Genomic DNA, 21,463 nt, shown 5'->3' on the forward strand with positions numbered 1-21,463 from the left:
AGACAGACAGACAGACATTTGGAAAATTATATGTTTGATATTGATTTGTTTTTCTTTTTTAATAAATTCCATGTGGCAAGACCACACAGAGATGCATACTCATTCATATATTCACAGATAGACCGTAAATCATTTATGTTGCTATACTGAACATTCATTCAAAGAATTTTTTTTTAACAATTGCTACTGCCTGCGATTACTTCCAATATCTCGGTGCCTGGCTGCCTCAACGGAACAGGTTGAGAAGGTCTGGAGGGCTCTTGCCTGGAATACCTACCTTGTACTGGGGATAAGGAAGGCATGGTAATCTGAGATGGGAGATGACCTCAAGAGATGTCTGTTCCTGGCTAAAGTAGAATCAGTTCTGGCTTATGGGGCCACGGATGCACACAGTATATCAGGAAAAGGCCATGGAAGGCATCTACACAAGAATGCTACGAATGGCTTTTGATGATACATGAGAACACTGGTGTAAATAACTAAGTACATTTACTCAAGTACTTGTGCTTAAGTACAATTTTGAGGTATTTGTACTTTACTTGAGTATATAAGTTATAACAACAATAATGTTACTTATATGCCAACAAGTTATAATATTACTAGTTTGCAAAAAAAGCACTGAGGTAAAGTTCCATACAAAAGGATGCTATAAGGATAACCTTAACCTCTTGAGCCCCATTGCCCCCGCCGGCGGGGGCAATAGGTGTTGACCTCTGAACAGCTGTCAATATACTTGTGCTTAAGTACAATTTTGAGGTATTTGTACTTTACTTGAGTATTTCCAATTTCCAGTACTTTCACTTCTACTCCACTACATCTTGGATCCAAATGTTGTACTTTTACTCCATTGTGGTGGATTAACACACACACACACACACACACACACACACACACACACACACACACACACACACACACACACACACACACACACACACACACACACACACACAGGACAATTATTAAGCACAGTTATAATTCACTACATTCTAGCCCTTGTTTTGTAATTCAGTTCGTCCTCCACACCAGAGGTAGTATTCACCTTAATGCACAGGTATTTTGACTTGAAAGAGTTAACACACACCTCCAGGGTGTTGACGTATTCCCTCTGCGTCAGGTAGTTTTGTGGTTGTTGTCTGAAATAAAAGGAGTGCTTTACTTGGCTCTCCAAAGAGGAATAATTCTCCATCATTTCTCAGCCTGCATCCGCACTCCTACACCATTACATTTATTTGAAAACTTTAGTTACTAGTTACTGTGCAGATATAAATTATAACATGATTAAACATACATGAACCACTATATCCCTATCCCTACTATATATTATATACCTTGGCTGTTTGAAAATAAGCGATCTACAAGCTCACGATGCGATGCCACGCGCTGTGAGCTTGTAGATCTGCTATTTTCAAACATTTTGTATTTTTATTTTTGGTACTTTAAGTACATTATTTTGACACCAACTCTTTTGTACTTTTACTCAAGTACATTTTGAATTCTGACTTTTACTTCTAACAGGGTATTTCTACATTGCAGTATTGATAAGTTTACTTAAAGGTGTATTCAGTGATAATGAAAGTGGCCGGGGGTCATCTTGTCCCTTACTGGCCTTACAGCATGGAAATGTTTCGTTTTTTAAAGATTTTTTACACCATTATAATGTTCTCGTTTTGATCATTAGACCCAATCACTGAATATCGGTAGGCCTACGTTTCCAGCTTCAGGATATGTATGATACTGATTTAATACGAGACTGTGGCATTTTATGAGTTCAGTACTTTACAATCTAGGCATTTAGCAGACGTTCTTAATTCAGACAGACTGTGGTTCTCAAAACTTTTATTTTGACCATCATAAGTAAACATCATAACATAACTACGGCCATACTCTACCCTGATTGGTCGAGGACTGGCTGGCCACCTCTGAAAACCGAATCTAGCTATGCTCGCAACACGGGCCATGGTGGAAGTCCTTATATGGTCAGCACACATTCTAGTGAGGAGGATGAATGGAAAATGTACCAATTATATTTGTATTTGAATGAAATACAATCACTGAATATACCTTTAAGTAAAACATGTTCTTTTCCCACCACTGCATGGGAAGACCACATCAGAAATATGGACAGTACTGCTCTTTCTTTCTGCTTTTACTCCTATGACACCTGAATCCCATGAAAGAAAGTGTGAAACTATGTTAAGTAAAACAGTGAAAGTAAAATGACATATGATGTTAAATAATGGAAATACATTTTTGTCCTTTGAGATCTCAGTGTTCTGTCAGGCTATTATAACGGCTATGCCATTATAATGTGGCATTAAATTAATCTAATTACCACCTGTGTTGTCTAATTAAGCTATGATAGATAGTGTTAAATATGGTGTCAAATTAACTGTCGAATATTTCAGATCTGATATGGCATTGCATTTGTATTCTAATTAGACTATTAACTTGTAAAATGTGTCTTATAGGTGGGTGTAGTGTCTAAGTATGTTTTGGTTCTAATGTCTATGGCATTAGATGCAGGTTTTAATTAATTACAACATAATTTGTGTCTAATGATTACAGTAGGGTATAACTGTGTTTGCTTCCAGTTTAATAAAGGACATTTGTTACGTGTCTTATTAGTGTACCGTGAAACAGTGTGTAATGCAGCACTGCAGGATAACAATAATTTACTTTGGATGGATTTCAAAACTGCCTACCTACATGCACCAATAGAAAAAGATCGGATGGTTACCGTATTCGGTAAAATCTATTACATTACAGGCACACACAAAGAATTGTGTGCAGACTAGAGAAATCATTGTACAGATGAACACAGTCATGTAGAAATTAGAACAAAATGTTACATCACTATCTGACGACCACAAGTTGCATGAGGTCAAAACCCAGCAGACCATTGTGTTTGCACGAGGGAAACAGAAAGGGACACATTGTTTCTAATAATAAGGGTTGATGATCTTATTATTGCAGCTAGTGAGTGACACAGACGCATTGAGTGAATGGTAGGAGGTGTTCACAGCAAGGCTCAAAATGAAAGATTTGGTCAAGCTGAAACAATTCCTTGGTATTGATTTTGATCAGGATGATAATTGGGTTAAGATGTCACACCAGATGTACGTATGTGGAAAGAATGCTTGAGAGGTTTGACATGCAAGATGGTAGACCTAGGGCAACACCCTGTGAACTAAAGTTCAATTACACAGATGGTGCAGAAGTGATGGAGGATGCTAAAAGGTACAGTCGGTAGTCTGTAGTTTAGTCGGTAGTGTAATGTATCTGTGTGTAGCCTATAAGAATCTTTGTATAAGTAAACTAGTTTATCATCACTGGTGACTTATGGGCAGTCCCCATATCACGGGATGCAGACTGGGCAGCTGACGTAACTGACGCCATACAACAGGCTAGTAAGTCTAAGTGTTCAAATTACTGTATTCACATACGAGTACAGTATCCTACTACAGTGTATGACGTTGATATTCAGCTACTAGAAGGCATTGCCAGGCAACAGTTTTCCCAACCATTCTATGAGGAGAACCAAGGTGCAATGTAGTGGCAGAGATCCCTCCCTGTAAGCAGACAGACAAATATAAACATGTTGATATAAAGTATAATTGTATTGAGCCAACTGTAAGTGAGGGGGGATATTGCCCAACAGAAAAAGGGTGGCAGACATTATGACAAATCCTGCAACAAAAGGTCATGTTAATTAAGTTAGGAAAATGTATGTTTGGCATTTAACTATGCAAGGGATATGATATTTTTTTGCGATGTTTAATTATTTTGCATTAAGAAGCTGATCCACAGCAAACTGAAGATGATGGCCAATGTTGATTTAAACAAGAGATCATAAAAATGTGAGCCCAATGTTGTGTATCATGAAATTAAAGTATTGTGACAACCCTAATAATGGACACTGTTGTGGTCATGTTAGTAAAATGTATAGTCCTTATTTTGGACACAAACATAAAGAGAGTTCCCTGCAAATCTGCAACGTGTGGACATTGCAGTAATCCTGGTCTCTATACTGCCTCCCCCTGGCCTGATGGAGGGGAAAGGAACTGGTTGGAATAATGTCTTCCTTCCACATGCTACTGTACGTCCTAACAGGGAAGCTTCCCCCCTGTCAGGTGATAAGAAGTGGCCTGCTCACTCCTGGTGTAGTGAAGGAATAATGACACACAAACGGGCATACCCGCCAGACTAGGTCAACAATATGATGTGACATTTTAAGGAAGATATGTTTTCATCAATCAGAAAAGTGGACAAATATGGTTTACAAGTTATCTGCTCCTTAATGTCAAGGTCTACCTGTCTCATATACAGTATGCCTCTGGAAATGCATCACAGAGTTTTGTGCTTGTAGACACGATGTAATCTCAGGTCAAAGGCTTGTATAAATAAAGAGCAATGGACCTCAAGCTATCAGAGAATGGACTCCTCCACAGAAAACAAATTTAGATAGAAAGCATTTGTATCGGCATGCAGAAATATCTTTCGCTAAGGCAATAAACCCCAGCACCGCTGGCTCAGCAAACATGAGATGATGAAAAGATGGCTGGTGCACATTTGATCGTGAAATCTCCACTATAAAGAGAGGATAAAGTGATTCTAAATCAACCATAAAATTGCAGATGGTAATCCAGTGTACGCCAGTAAATATGTTAAATGACTATCATCATTACAGCCATTCCCTGCCTGACCCGTAGCATACATCATTACCTTATCAATGAGATGTGGCTCCCAACGTTCTTCGAGGAAAGCCTATTATTTGATTCTCACAACAAAGCTGTCCACTCTAATCCGGTGGCATTTCTCTTTTTTTTCTCCTTTAACCTCTATGATAAACGCCACCACACACATTTCTTTTTTGTCCCTATACATACATACATTTAACCATACTTCGTAGACTTCAGGGGTCCCCCAGAGGTATGTCCTTGGTACTCCTTTTTTGCCTTTACACCAAATTTCTTTACCAAAAGTAGCCGATCTACAAGCTCATAGTGACGCGTTGTGAGCTATATAGAATAAACTATAGAGATAAACGTTCTATTCAATTGATATTTAATATGCGAGTTTCTGTTTTACAGATAAGTTAGAAACCTTACTTGAACTTGAACTTGGATTTGGATCAGGCTACTATACTCTGTTGGCACTGGTGCATATAGTCAGCATAGACAGGCTCAAACCACAAAAATATACAAAAAGCCACAAATTGATTCTTGGATTCAGATCAACCAAGCGATATGGAAGCGCTTGGGTGGCGCAACATTTGGAGCGGAATGCAAGATATCAGGAATACACATAATCTGTTCTGAAATCAGATAAACATCGTCAGTCAGCAAATTTCATTTCCCCACATGAAAACGTCACTCTTTTTCTCCAATCTGGCAATGTTAGTGGCCTGGTAAACCATCACGGTGGAGTGAATTCACATTATCATGTGTCTTCTGGATAATATTAAATGTGAATTCATGCAACCGCAGACCGCGTTTACCAGGCTACAATGTTAGTAGTAGTACATGATGTATTTGGAAGTCATCAGAATTCTGAGGTTTTAATGTTACCCTAACGGCCTGGTATTCATATATACTGCGTATATCTATATGTAGATGTGCCATTTCACAACTTCATACGTCTTTTTTTTTCTTTTTTTTTTTCAGGGGATTTGCAGAACATTAAGCTTGTAGATCAGCTATTTTTGCTATTTGTATGACCTTCTCTGACTTCGAAGTTTAAATTTACCTATGAAGGTGAATTCTGCTTTTCACTGGGAATGGAGTGGTTACTTGCCATTTGCGAGTTTCTGCAAAAATACACTCCATTCTCCATAAAAATTGGAAAGGCAAAACAGGGAAAGAGACCTGTGGAAAAAATGCATTTGCAGGACGTTTTCAGGAAAACAGCAGTAAATTCGGAAGAGTTAAAACGGCACATCTATGTCTATGTATGTATGTCTACCACAGAGCAATTTTGTTTCTTGAGCTAATTTGCTATGTTACATGCACAAGGTGTCACTCACACTGTATGGAGCTCTTCACTCTATTCTAGTTCACACCGACTTGTTTAGTAATTTACACATTTTTGTTTCACCATTTTCTATAAACTTTCTTTTATTGGTGAAGGTCAAACCAACCGACCACGCCAGAATTGCCTTGATTGCAACAAACTGACACGGATCCTCTCAAGTGTGGTGGGCATTTTAAAGTGCCACGGCAGTCTGAGCATGGCTGGCAGCTTATCCCGGAGCAACTGGTGTGAAAAATAAAAAAAATAAAATAAATGCGGACAGAATCTGTAAAAAAGGCCCGTTCCTGCTCCCCGGGCCGTAGCCACTGGTCTGTGGGCCCTGTGCAGATGGCTGGCTTTAACAGCACAACACACAGCAGATAACATATCTCCTCACCTGATTGGATCAGAGCGAGAGGACACCACACTGACCGCCACTGTAGCAGCTGCGAGCCAGAGGGCAGAACCAGTCTAAAGGCTCAGACCACTCAAGCCAGCCAGTTCTGTCTCACCCAAGGCTAAAAGCCCAGACCCAGGGGTGGCATCCCTCCGTCTATGTAGCAGGAAATGTCAGGGAGAAGTTCTGTCTGATTGATTATACCACGAACGGACACTCTTTCACTAACAGCAAGGACGCGGCTCTGTACATGGACACTATGGAATCGTGTAGAGCAGGGGTCTTCAACGTTTTGAAGACGTTGAAGAGAGTTAGTTGAGAGAGAGAGAGATGGAGCAGGGACCCCCACAACCTGTTCATAGATTCCATATAGTTTCATTGTTTGACAGCACAATCATCAGTGTATTTTGGATTCATGTCAATTTGTGTTTTCAGATATTTAACCACTTGAACTGTCAATACTTAATAAACTTGACCTTTCACTATGTACTTAGTCTGCTCTTTTCCCCCTCTACACCAAAGCTCTTTGCCAAAAATAGCCGATCTACAACGCCTCGCGCTTGTAGATCTGCTATTTTTGGCTAAAGTTCTCAGAATATGGATGGTAGGGTTCAAGTGGTTAATATAAAAAGGGGGGAAAAAAGGTTTCTGTCACAAAGATTTGGAGGACCCCTGTAGTAACTCTGGGGACCCCCTAGGGGTCCCGGAACCCCCCGTTGAAGACCCCTGGTGTAGAACTTAATAAATAATGTTGTAATACCTAAGGTAGGAAAGGCACTAGGTAAGTAGGCCAACTTCAGTAAATGCTGCCACCATCTTTTTTTCCTTTTTCTTTTTTTTTTAAACCGGTCTGGTCTGGTATGGGAGATGAAAGTAATAACCACAGGAAGGGTTCAAATGTAAGAAGACCTTTATTTCATCTGATATATCGTTGCTGTCGGGCGGAGACCTTGTATCTCCATATTTCATTTGTTTTATATTGTTTCATATTTTAATGCCCTATACTTTGTCATACTACAGTGTCATACAAAACCAATGAAGAATATTAACAAGAGCTTGTTATTAAATAACTTCTATATTGCATCCATTGGAACACTTGGAGGTTTCTGCCCGATAGGGATAATATAAAAAAATGTGGGAGTGAGAGGGAAGCGCTCCAACACACAGTAACCACACATCCTACACTGCGCACTGACTAGAGAGACCTCACCGCAGTACAACACAGCAGCATAGATAGCTGGACGAATTCACCGCAATCTGGAGTTTCACAAGCCCTTTCAAACGGGTAAAAGGTCACTCACACTCCAGAATCCACCTGTTCAGGTCATTACCGCTAGCCCCCACCAATCCCACCACACACCTGCAATCAATTAAAAGCCTGACATAAAAGATTAAATAAATAAAAGATGACAAAGCAAAGGAACAGAAATTACTGAATAAGACAAGGGCTGAGACATAACTCTATTAGCCAGTGAGAACCCTCAATGGGCCTTAACGCATGGCACCAGCCATCATGTTCATTAAAAGTGGGATAAACCGAGGTCGTGTAGACCACTAGAGCAGCATGTGGCAGTGAGCCAGATGCCGCACACAGGCTGGTAACCTGTGAAAGTGACATATAGGTGCCTGTCCTAAAAGGAGAATTTCTGGGTAAAAACCCCATACCTCTTTAAACAGCTTCAGACTGGTCCAGAAATCCATTGTCCCAAAGAAGCAATGTATTCCATTTTTGATCGCAGGTCCTACCCGACCACGGCTCCATAATGGACCGGCTAATCTGGTTATTTTTTCTTCAAAGTAAATTGTTTCGCTTTATATAAGTCCCTGGTACTCTTGCTAGCCATGGGAGCTAATGCTTCCTCAGGGAGCAGCCATGTCTGTCAATAGCGTACTCAGCCTAGTTGGTAAATCCCGTCTCTCGCCACCAGGGGCGCGCGTTTCTTTTCTTTCAGTAACACTAATAATCCCCATAAGTCACATCTGCCCATGAAAGATTGTGGTGCATCTTGGGAATGGGATAATTGTGTCTAAAAAGACAAATTTAGCCACCTGCACGCATGCCCCCAACCACTGAAATCAAAGTTATTAAAATGGCTAAAATGATAGAAAGGAATAAATGAAAACATTTTGACACTCATCTCTTCTTTTTTCTAACCCTAACCCATCTAAAATATGAACCCTTGTTGTAAAAAACTAAAGTTGTCCTTTAATACAGGACGTGCAAGCCTACTGCAGGAAGTGAACATACACAAGGTATCTTCACAGAGCAACGTACACTAGACTGATGACTAGACCCAATTTGTCTCCAATTAGTTCATTAAGGTTGGACTGCCAGTCCATTCAGTTTACAGAATGAACAATGGACATACATTAGTTACTTCTAGTGCCAATAACCTCTTGTAATGCAGCTAACAGATACATTATTCTTGTTCAATAAACCAACTCTTATGCTTTCTAAATTAGAATTCTAATATTTAACTGATGTTGGTCTGAACATTCATGCGTGTCCTTGTGCTGTAGGCTTTATGAAAGATTGATAACTCTTTCCATTTTGACCAGTGTCGAGAAAAAGTTAATTATTACACCATTTGTTATCCCATTATTCCTGAATGCATTGGAATGAAGGTATTTGTGATCTGAATTTGATACTATACATTTTCTACGATTGTGTGCTATTAACACCCACATATCCTCAGGGCTCTGCATAACACTTCCCACATGCACTGTGAAATTAACTGTCAAGGCTGTTAAAGTTTTACGACAAAAATGCTGTACAGTAATATATATATGTATTACAGTATAGTTTGATTTGGGGCATCAGTTTGAACTGACTGTTTTATTTGTCCCTGTGGAAGACTTGCATTAAATGCAATAATCCTCAAATCCAAATATACTGAGCAGGGATTTGTAAGGTACATTTGGCCAATAAAGTGATTCCCTTCAATGCCCCCACCAGCACCTCAATAAATAATACAACTAGAAGCTCAGATATTGCATTTTTATTTAATACAAGCTTGGGGCTATTTCTTGATTACCCCTTTCCTGTATTACACTGAGATGGGGAATATTAAATACACAATATCATAATGGGATTTAATCATCATATGAACTTTTGACTTCTGCAAATTATCACGTGTACTAATTGGCATAGTCTTTGAATTGGCGTGTGTATCGTAATTGAAGTTTGTTCATTAAATGCAAAATCCGAAATTAACAGCTGTGTTCACAGCAGGGTAGATTCATGGTTTGGTGGTCTGCTCTTCAGGTATAGGTCAGTGTTGGTGGGTGCATCTCTCCACTCCGACATGTCTCCTTTCCGACATGTCTCCATTCCGACACTAACCCTATCTCTAACCCTAACCCTAAACCTAACCCCTATGGGAGTGTCGCCACTCCGACAATAAGAAGTCAATTTCGGAGTGGCGACATGTCGGAATGGAGAGAGCCTCCCAGTGTTGGTAAGAGTTAAGCCTACTTTATGCTCTGTCACACAACGGTGTCGCACGCCGAAAATAGCCGAGCTCAGTCGGCTGTTTTCTGCATGCTACACTGCCATGTGACAAAGTATGAATTGCTTCTCACTTAATTCATACTCTAATGGTGTCGCAAGCCGAAAATAGCCGATTACATTCTCACAAATAACAAACAACATGGCGTGAGCTTGCAGACTGGCTATTTTCAGTGCGTGACGCTGTCATGCAACAAAGTACAAATCAGGACTAGGCTGGTACAGTGGCGTAGACAGAATTGAACCACCGACTAGGCCTGCGCCCATCTGGGTGGGCACAGGTGGGCATAGATGTTATCGCGCGGCGCACAAAAAAAAAATCCATGTTTTTCGGGTCGGATCGGGCATCCTGGTGCGATTTGGGTCGGGTTTCTTTGCTTGATTAAATAATCGATTAATGCGTGGCGTCCACTAGTGATGCGCGGGTCATTCCAACCATGCAAAAACAGAATGGCATATTAGAGAAGAAGCCGGTAACATGACGGCATGAGATGCTTATTTTAATTGACAACACTCCTGTTAGTATAAGACTACAGTATATCACACAGAGCACAACCCTAATGTATCACAGAGAGATATTGCAGACTGACCCAGTAGCCTAGTCACTGGTGCAAGACAAAATAAACAACTATGAAGAGAAAAGACCGAAATGTTTAATTGCACCGTCAACCTTTTATCAGAGCTCGCTTCTCCCTCTCCCAGGCTCTTGTAGGATGCAACAACTCTTAACAAGTAGCCCAACACGCTGAAGCATTTCCTGTAACGGTGGATTTCAAAATAAGACCCTGCCGTAATATGATTATATAGGCAATTGGTTTTATTTTTAAGTCTACTTACAGGAAGTAAATGGACTAAATTAGAATTACATGACACTCTAGACAGGCTTGGCTGCGAGCAGGGAAGGACGCTTGGTGCACATTATATATTATATATCACTAGCGTCCACATGATGATGTTATGTTATTTTAGTTGTTGTAAGGATGCGACTATTATCAAAATGACTTAATTATTATAAAAAAAATATATATATATATTTTATTTATTTTTATTTTTTGGGTGGGCACAAAAACGAAATGGGTGGGCCTAGGCCTAGTCAGGCCCACCCGTGGCTACGCCCCTGGGCTGGTAGACACAGCACTGGTATTTAAAAGTGTGAGGAGTGTGCACAAACATAGCTGGAAATGAACAGAGACGTTACTGTTTGTGAAAATGGAGATGCAACTGCAATGGCTGTTGCTTGCACTCTCTGACCTGGCATGGTTGGGCGGCTTCCAGGGTGTCTCTGGAACCATCTGAGATGTCTGATAGGCACCCATCTGTTTCACCTCCCCCAGGGACCTCTGCTTACCTTTGCCCCGCCATGTGTTCCTCTCTAGCCTACATTCCCAAATCAGTGCCAGCCATCCCTGGGCTCGGCGTCTGTCCGTGCCAGATACGTCAGTCTGAGCTGGCCTCCGCTTGCCCTGTCAACAAACACTGGAAAGACACTCTATCACGCCGTGCATTCCAACATCGTATCTAAGCAAACAATCGCCCTCCTGAACAGAAAGAGAGTTTGGGGTTACACATCATCAGGATCCAGTCCCAGACAGTTGACATCGCTGTGTAATCATCATTAACCTCACAACTGCTTCTTGAGCAGGAGCCATCACAACAGTGCACGCACTGAATCGCCACACATAAAACATTTGTCTACAGTGAAGTAGCCACTCTGTGTACGTATATCTGAGGTGAAAAGGTGTGTAGGCTGTTGTATTTAAGTGTTAGTATATCAGTCATTATAAAAAGAAGAGGACCGACATGGTTTAGTACTGTTATGTCCTCTAGACCTCATGATAAGATGTATTTAAATCAGACCTACCATTATACACAGCTGCATGTACACAGTCAAAAAAACTAAAACAAAAGCAAACAAAAAATGAATTTATAATGTTGTCATACGAACACGTTGCTTGCCCAAAATCAGTAAACATCACAGTAGCACAACATTTAAATGATGTAGGCATAACACGGCTTTCAACTGTGAGCAACATCTACTGTATGAAGATAAGAAATCTATTGCAATAGTTCAATAATATGTGTAAACCCATGGATACTGGCTGTACTTTATTTCAAGAAGGAATCAAAATCTCTAGAGGTCACCTCAACTACATTACAGCAGACGAGCCAGTTCATAATGTGTTTCTGAAGTGTCCAGCACTGGCAGGAAATATATCTATGCAAAAAATAAAAATAAACTAGAAGCAGTGCTCTTCCGAGCACAGGTCTCCACCAGGCCACGCAAATCGGCCTGTTATAGCGCCACCATGAGGCTGATTTAAAAAATGTGGGGCAGAGGTTCTGAATTAGCATCCAGGGAGTGTGTGTGCTCAGTTTGGCAGCGATCGGGCCAACGGCGCCGGAGATTAGCTGGTAACAACCAGGCCACACAAATCGGCCTGTTATAGCGCCACCATGAGGCTGATTTGAAAAATGTGGGGCAGAGGTTCTAGATTGGCATCCAGGGAGTGTGTGTGCTCAGTTTGGCAGCGATCGGGCCAACGGTGACTGAGATTAGCTGCTCACAAACTGCGAGGACGCACGGACGCACGGACGCACGCACGGACGCACGGACGGACGGACGGGGGGGAAAACATACTCTCCCTCAGCCTTCGGCTGGTGGAGACAAAAATAGGGCTGGGCCAAAAAAGAAAAGACAAAAATAGGGCTGGGCCAAAAAAAAAAAAAAAAAGAAAAAAATAGTAGCTTTGCTCCATTTCTCTCTCTCTCTCTCTCTCTCTCTCTCTCTCTCTCTCTCTCTCTCTCTCTCTCTCTCTCTTTCCCCCCCTCTCTCTCTCTCTCTTTCAAAAGTTGCTGCTCAGAGGGAAAAATGTGTTGATGAATGAAGCTCTCATACAAAGTGAGTTGCTGACAGCTCTGGAGACCTGGGGACCAATTCATTTGCAGCGCAAGTGTGATGTGTTGAGATCAGTCCCTCAGATGTCCCAGATGCCTTAGAGCTTTGAAAGAGTCACAGGGCCTGTGTTCTGGCTCTGCCTGGAATCTCTGCGACGCTCCAAATGAATCACTCCTTCAGAGCGCTGAGCACTTGCTGCTACGGCAATGAAGGATTTATTTTGAATTCGAATGCGAATCAGAGACGGAGCTCTCCTCAGATTTGGTAATTTAATTTGACCTGATTTGATGTATGTGGACCCAATAACTGGCTTAAAGAAACGGTCTAGGGCTAGGCTATGTAACAAAGGGGTTAGAATGTGTTGCCTTATCAAAGAATAGGAAATCAACAGGAGTGAGGTAACACTGTTTCATTGTACGGTCACACCTCAGCAGCCATGTACCATGAAACTGGAATGGTACGCTCAGAAGAGTGCAGTGCAAATCTCTGCCAGAAGGCATGTCCGACTCCTACCACCCGTCATCTTTCTGTACGTATGTGTGGTGCATGACATTGTTTTGAGGTAGTGTTGATGTATGAAAAGGCAATGGGGGGGATTTAAATGCTATATCAAACATTTTCTGAATTATAAAAGGGTAAAGGCTGACGGTTTACAATCCTGATGCTGATTGTTAATTATGTTTGTACAGGGCTGGACACAAATCAGCAAGTTATGTACAGTAAATGACAGTAGCCCTCAGTCCAAAATTTACATAAAGCTCCAGCTGATCAGTTAGTCTATGATGGTAATTCTCAAGCTAATGGAGCATGATGGAACCAGTCCTCTAAGGTGTTGAACGCTCCATACAGTAGTGCACTGCACAGGCTTATGAAATGATATCATATTTAGATTTTGATGTCATAGAGTTGAACTCTATGGCAGGAAACTGAGAACAAAAGTACCACAAGTAAGTGATAATAGTTTCACATTGCCAGATGATCGGAGATCTCCACCTACCTACTGATGCATTTTTTTTAAATGCAATTGTGTACAATGGCTAAGTAAGATAATGTATCCATTGGCCAATCATACGGTTCACTGCAGCCTCAACAGTCAGTCTGGGGGGTGGTCAGGAGATGTCTATGAATTCTGCATATAAAGGCTTGAAGGCCATTGTCTGAGATGGAATACCGTACATGCTCTTGTAGGCTATTTCACACCTGGACAGCAGTGTGGAGAAAGGTTCCGTCTAATGTGCGTGTATTCTGTATTGGATCCTGGGGGGCTCCAATACAATAGCCTGCATGACATAGATGTCTGGCCACTTCTAAGTCCAAGGTAGTTGCTAGAATAGCGACATTGTTTCCCGACAGTTTTAGCAATGAAAGCTGGGGGGTTTGTCATCAGTCTCTCGTTGAGTGAGGCATTTTAGAGACGCACCTCTGAGACTACAGTGACAGAAGTAACAGTCAAATGTTATGATCAACTTCATGTTAAAATGTGTTATTATCTCAAAGGAATTAATTAAAGTGACACTGTAACTGTAGAGTCGGAATGATTATAAAGCCATCCCAACCACAGTTTCTGGCAAGTGGTTTCATATTCACAGGGCCAAAGGAAATCACACAAACACACACACACACACACACACACACACACACACACACACACACACACACACACACACACACACACACACACACACACACACACACACACACACACACACACACTATAATAATTATACAACACACATAAACTAACTTAACCCTAAAGTTATAGGCTAGTTCACAAGGTGCTGCTTGTGCAGAATGATTGGGAAACAAAAAAAGTAATGGGATTTAATAGGACAATATACGGTAATGTTTTTGAATGTCCCAAATCGCATTAAAACAATGAAGTGGACTCTCATGATACATTATTTAAAATCTGGTTGGAATAACGTGTTCCTTCCACACGCTACGTCCAAACGGGGGAAATTGTCAGGGTACTAAAGTATCGTTAGATTTTCAATAGGAATTCAATTTTAAAAAATCATTTTTCTCTCAATTTTCTAATTTTCTAGCTCCCCACAAAATCAAATATTGGTTCATTTTTCCAATTTTCTAGCTTGCAAAAAAATCAGGAAAATGCTTCAATTTTTTAAATGTGTGATTCATATTTGTCATTATTTGATTTGGAACCGACAAAGGAAAAACATCTTTAAAAAAGGTATTTTTCATTTTTTTACCACATTACGAATATCAAAAAATTTACCAATTTCTCCAATTTTCTAGCTTGCAAAAAAATCAGGAAAATGCTTCAATTTTTTAAATGTGTGATTCGTATTTGTCATTATTTGATTTGGAACCGACAAAGGAAAAACATCTTGAAAAAGGTAATTCTTAATTTCTTACCCCATTACAACAATCAAAAAATGGGCCCATTTTTCCAATTTTCTAGCCCACAAAAAAATCAGGAAAATGCTTAAAATTTGCTCAATTTTTTGAATGTGTGATTCATATTTTGGCATTATTTGATTTGGAACCGACAAACAAAAAATAGGCCCATTATTCAATTTTCAAGTCCAGGAAACAAATCGTCATCATGAATGTCACGTGACCACGTGTCAAGTCACATGGTACACAACTTCAAAATAAAAGCTGTAGGCTAGTCTAACATCCAAGTAATAGGATCAACATGCAGGCAGGCAGGGGGTCCATGAGGGGTTTACAAGGGGGTCCATGGCTGGTTCCCAAAGTGTGGTTTGGGGACCCCCAGGGTTTCTATGGCTGGTTCACAACAGCCTGGTACACGTACAGCCATGGCTGGTTCCCAAAGTGTGGTTCGGGGACCTCTGGAGGTCCATGACGGATTTCCAAGGGGGTCCATGGCTGGTTCTCAAAGTGTGGTTCGGGGACCTCTGGGGGTCCCTGAGGGGTTTCCAAGGGGGTCCATGGCTGGTTAGCAATAAGTGTGGTTCGGGGACATCTGGGGGTCCCTGAGGGGTTTCCAAGGGGGTCCATGGCTGGTTAGCAATAAGTGTAATAGTGTACATGGTTGCTATGGTAAACAAGCTGGTTGCTAGGGTAAACAGTTGGTTGCTAGGGTAAAAAACATGGTTGCTATGGATGGTGTGAGTCATGCTGGCACCCTTCGCGGCAGGAGGAAGCTGGTGCAATCGACCCCTTGGCTTGTCGGGACCCGTGCCTACTAACGGGGTGGCAGGCTATCACCTCAGACTAGAACCCGTACGGGGTGGCCGACACCAGCCCATTGACAAGAGAGAGGCCTTGATGTCCCTTTACTCTTTGATGGGGTGGCCAGTTGACTAAGAGTTTCCGTTCGGGCCTTCTCGATATTGTACAGAGTTCCACGGGAAATCTGGGGGTGGCTGTTACAAAGACCCTCACTCACCTTCACGTCATGTAGCTAGTCGTTAGGTAGCCATAGTTACACGTTGAAGGTTGAATCTCCAGATATGGAGATAACCAACACATCCCTCCATATATGGAGATAACCGACGAATCTCACTAAGTCTGACCTCACAAGCCCCATATTTGGACACGTACAACATATAACTCCATATATAGAGACATAGCTGCTGACATCAGTATGGCATCACACTGCTGACATCAGTATGACATCACACCGTACACAAATGACCCTTATATAAGACCGGCATTATCTACCGACAGATTGTGGGAGTAAGATTAGGGAGTCTTACTGGTAGTGTAATAGGTGAAATAGTGTAATAGCGAAAGAAGAAGAAGAAGTGCATTACTTGTAATATTGAAATAGCATAAATGTTATTGCGACCGGTAGGTCGCAGTTACTATCAAAACCTCGACCAGCTGTGAGTCCGTCCGTCCGTCCGTCCGTCCGTCCGTCCGTCCGTCCGTCCGTCAGTCAGTCAGTCTGTCTGTCACACGTCACACTTTTGCCCTGCTCATATCTCTGCAACCGTTGCCCCGATCCATGCCAGATTTTGCACATAAAATTGAATTCCTATTGAAAATCTAACGATACTGTCAGGTGAAAAGAAGCAACTTGGACTCCTCATGCATAGAAGGAAGCATGAGGTCAGTCCGTTGTCTCCCCAGGCGCGGCAGAGGGAGAGCAGAGCGCAGGATTACATACAGTGTAGGCAATTGGCACTGTGTGAAAATGGGTTACAAAATCGTGGGATAAAAATTATAAGAATTAAAAAAACAAAGCAGACAGGTGGACAGCTACTGTAGTGCCAGTGTTACACCATAATTGGTGACCTATTGAAACATTTGACTCCAGCGGCTGTTGTTTTAGTCGCCAAGATTGATTTGATCCAGTGCCCATAAAATGTATATATCAGCCTGTCCACCCGAGATACAAGAAACGATTAATGTCAATGGGATTTCATGCCGATTCGATAGGTCATCAACTCCAGTGCTATAAACCAACATGAAAATGGACAAATTGAACATATACTTGTAGGTTGCGATGTGAAAAGTAATGTTTCAGGTTGTAGCTGCAAGGCCCATACTCAGTTTAGGAGTCTTTCACAAAATGAATTACAAAATTGCCACCACGTATGCCATACATTGACAAACATATTTCAGTCTTCATACACATTCATTGTTGACATAGCTTGACCTAGCTTGGACTGAGCGATAGGATCTTGCAAAACATAATTTCACCCACTCTTTTACACCTGTAAACTGACATGCATGTGATGTCATTCAACTTCAATAAACTTGAAGTTTAATTTGTCATCAAGACTTGCGGCACGTTGTCACATTTATAATGCATATGTTGGTGTCTGTCTGTCTGTCTGTCTGTCTGTCTGTCTGTCTGTCTCTGTATGTACTCTGTAGATCAGATGTAGATGTGTGGAAGAGAGGCAAGTGTTGCTATCGTTATCATCTTAACCACTAAAAACTACATCATAAGAACAACGTTGATGTAACTAAGAGATTCACTGAAAGGTATTGTATAATAGATTATCATCAATGATTCAAGTATTGTTGCATACCTGAAGGGACAGGACCAATGTGCATTTCTGACCTAATTTGATCTGAAGGATACTTACCATTATGTAATTGCAGTAATTCATATCCTTGTCAGTGACTAGAACTTATAAATAAGAACAGTTGCTTCTTGCTTGACAAAGGATGCACAATACACTATAGGATCTTGTAGAACCTACAGCAGTACTACAGCATTAATTCAAACTTAGCATCCCTAATATTCTGTGGTGAGCTAATCAACAAGTTCACAAGGCATTGCAACGTGGCACATTGTGAGCTCCAAAATGTAAGACTATGCATAAGAACAGTCTTCAACCACTTCATTGTGACAGTGCTGACGCTTCGTTACACATTGACGGGTTTTGGGTATCATCCCCACTTATGCATAGGGTAACTAACTGGATGATGTTTTTGTGTCGCCTAATTAATGCACACTGATTTGGCTGCTGACACATGCTCAGATGATAATATGATTACTTTCATTAGGTTGCAGATGATCTGGGGAAAAAAATGATAGAGGGACTAAAAATAAATAAATAAATAAAATACCTATTTGGCATTTAGCTAGCCTATGCACTACAACTAAATGTAACGTGTGGGGTGTGTGCATGGGACCCATTCTGCAAGCAGGTTTAATTCACATAGTATGTGTGTTTGCACTCCTTTACATGCGTCTGACATGTTACTGGCATTGTCGTAGTATTGTTGGGATAGGGACAAGTACTGTAGTTGATTGGTGCTGCTGGCCCATGGGGAGGTTAGTGCCCCCAGAGCCGTGTGCCTTGGGCCACAGCCCCTTGAGCCTGAGCCTTAATCCGGGCCCGGTTGTACTGGCTAATAGTATAGATCCCATTTGCAAGATTGGCTAGTGCTGGTCCACACACACACACACACACACACACACTCAAATTCAATGTCTGCTGCCTGATGAGAAAATGATGTTTTCTTGCGAAACACTTACTGTACCTCAGGAAGGTGCATGTATAAGTGTGTCACATGACCTCACGTTCAGACTCTACAGCTTCCATTCAACCCCCTAATGAATGGCAGCACCTGTGCAGGAGCTCAGGTCTGCTCCTGGCTATGGATTCCATTAAATTGATTGGAGCACAATGGAAACACTCAGCCTTTTGATACTGCATTTGGACAAGGATTGATGATTAAGACCTGCTCTTTGCATAAAAGAACAGTTCAATAAAGGCAGAAGAAGCCCAACCCAGCACTCCCCAAATATACATTAAACCCATACGTTATACCCATAATTAAACCCAAATGGAAGTTGTACAATAATAATTAATGTCACTATGACTTAACCAACGTTAATATATGATGAGTTAAGGACCACACGTGGTGCTTTTGTAAATCTACTTTTTCCGTTGGCTTCTATCCCTAGGATGAGTGTTCATAGGCAGGATTAGCAAGGACAGTCAATCTTTGGTGCTAGCTATTCCAAAATGGTCCCTGTATTCATTTTGACCCCCAAAATTACCCCCAAAATCAAACTACGGTGTACCTTTTTGAAATGTGCTATAGTTGTAGAACATTATGAGAAAACATAATCATTCCATTCATTAGCCAAAAACAAACCGAGGCAGCTCTTTGCAGATAATTGCTTTTAGTGATGTCAGAATATCTCTAGCATTAAAATAGATGGAGGAATCTTTTGTTTTAGTTTCTTTGATAAATACATACTGTAGCATTTAGCCTATGTTTTTTTCCAAAGTGTCTTACAGCTTCACTAGGGCATACAGTACATTTCCAGTATTACAGCAGTCCCCTGGGGGAATAGAACCACTCATCCTGACAGGGTGTCATGCTCGTGTCATTGAGAATAGGAAAGTTGATGTACTGCACGCACGCCTGTATAACTATGCCACTGGCTTACAGTACTGTACATAGTTGAGTGATCAAAGAAATGCATAGCCCTTGTGACCCGCACAACACAAACCCTGGTCTGCTTTTAGACACGAGCTCTATCCTTGATCCAGTCACCATGACCACACTTTTATTTTCCATCCATTCTCCCAGGTTTTCTTTACAATGACATTAACCACACGAACCCTCGTGTCCCTTTTCTGGGCATGTCATAACTCTTAACTGGTGACCGCCAGGAATAGCAAATCTTCAAGCTCACAACGTAGATGTAGCTTCTAGATTTAAGTGGTTGAGGTCAGGAGTTCTCCATATGTGTTAAAGCTGATGTTTTACCCTTAACCCTGGGCCTGAAATCCACTAATATCAGAGGTGGAAAAAGTACTCACATACCTTAAAAAAAGATACCGTAAAAGTATCAATACTGCAATATAGAAATACTCTGCTACAATTAAAAGTCTGGAATTTTGAGTAAAAGTATGAAAGTGTTGGCATCAAAATGTACTTCAGGCCGGGAACACATTTTGCTGTTTGGGAGAGGCTTACAGTACATGTACAGTATGTAGCAACATATTTGTTTTGTAGGCTAATTTCTGATTTAGCCCTATTCTATAGGTTAGGCCTAAATGGGTTAAAGTATCAAAAGTAAAAGCACAAAATGTTTGAAAATAGCCTATCTACAAGCTCACATCGCAACGCGTTGTGAGCTTGTAGATCAGCTATTTTCAAATAGCCAAGGTATAAAATAGGTCTAAAGTGGTTTATGTATGTTTAATGTTTAATATTATAAATGTATACCTGCAAAGGTACAATATTTGGATCCAATATGTAGTGGAGTAGAAGTAAAAGTATTGGAAATTGGAAATACTCAAGTAAAGTAAAATACCTCAAAATTGTACTTAAGTACATTACTTAAGTAAATGTACTTTACACCACTGTTTAATATCAAAGCAGAGTGGCCTGAACGGGCAGTCAAACCATTACCAAGGTGTAAGAAAGTATAGCAATTTAATGACATCAAAAACATCAATCAACATTTGTAACATGCAAATTGCTGTATTTATACAAAAGTTGCAATTAAGCCGATGGGCATGTGTTAATATTACTGTTGATGCTATAACACAATAATCATGTTCTGAATGGCAATGACAGTGATATATAATATGCACAAGAAAGGCTCTCTCTTCTTCCGTGTTGTGACTGATGATGCAACACTGATTATGCTATACTGTCTGTAAATATATCAGGTTGGGGAATGACAGAGGACAGCATGCTATACTGGGAATAGCAGTCGGCGGAGTGACAGATTAAAGTAGGCAACGCTGTACTGTGAAAAGTAAATTGGGAATGACAGATAACAGTATGCAACGCTGCATGTGCATAGCAGGTGGAGGAAAGACCAGTTACAGTATGGTAACAAAAAGGGGGCTACAGTATAAACCATTACAGTTACAGTGAAAACACTGTAATCAGATTAATGGTACACCAAAAGAAGAGATAGCTACTTAATGCAGTGGTTCTCAACCTGTGGGTCAGGAGGACCCCCAGGGGGGTCCCCAAATTATTTTCCCAGATGATTACTTTAATGTGCAATATTGTTCTCTCACTCAACTCAGTAAATAAACCAACATAAAGTTCAAGTGTATGCACATTTCTAAAGTGACAAATGACAATTTAAGGACTTTTTAACATCTCTAAAATTACAAATTAAACATTGGCCAAATTGTCAAATATTAGAGGCAGAAATTGTGTAAATAGCCGATCTACATATCGGCTATTTTCACAACAGAACCGTGTTATACAAAATGTAATG

This window comes from Nannobrachium achirus (assembly GCF_963921795.1).
Source record: "Nannobrachium achirus genome assembly, chromosome: 6".
Lineage (NCBI taxonomy): Eukaryota > Metazoa > Chordata > Actinopteri > Myctophiformes > Myctophidae > Nannobrachium > Nannobrachium achirus.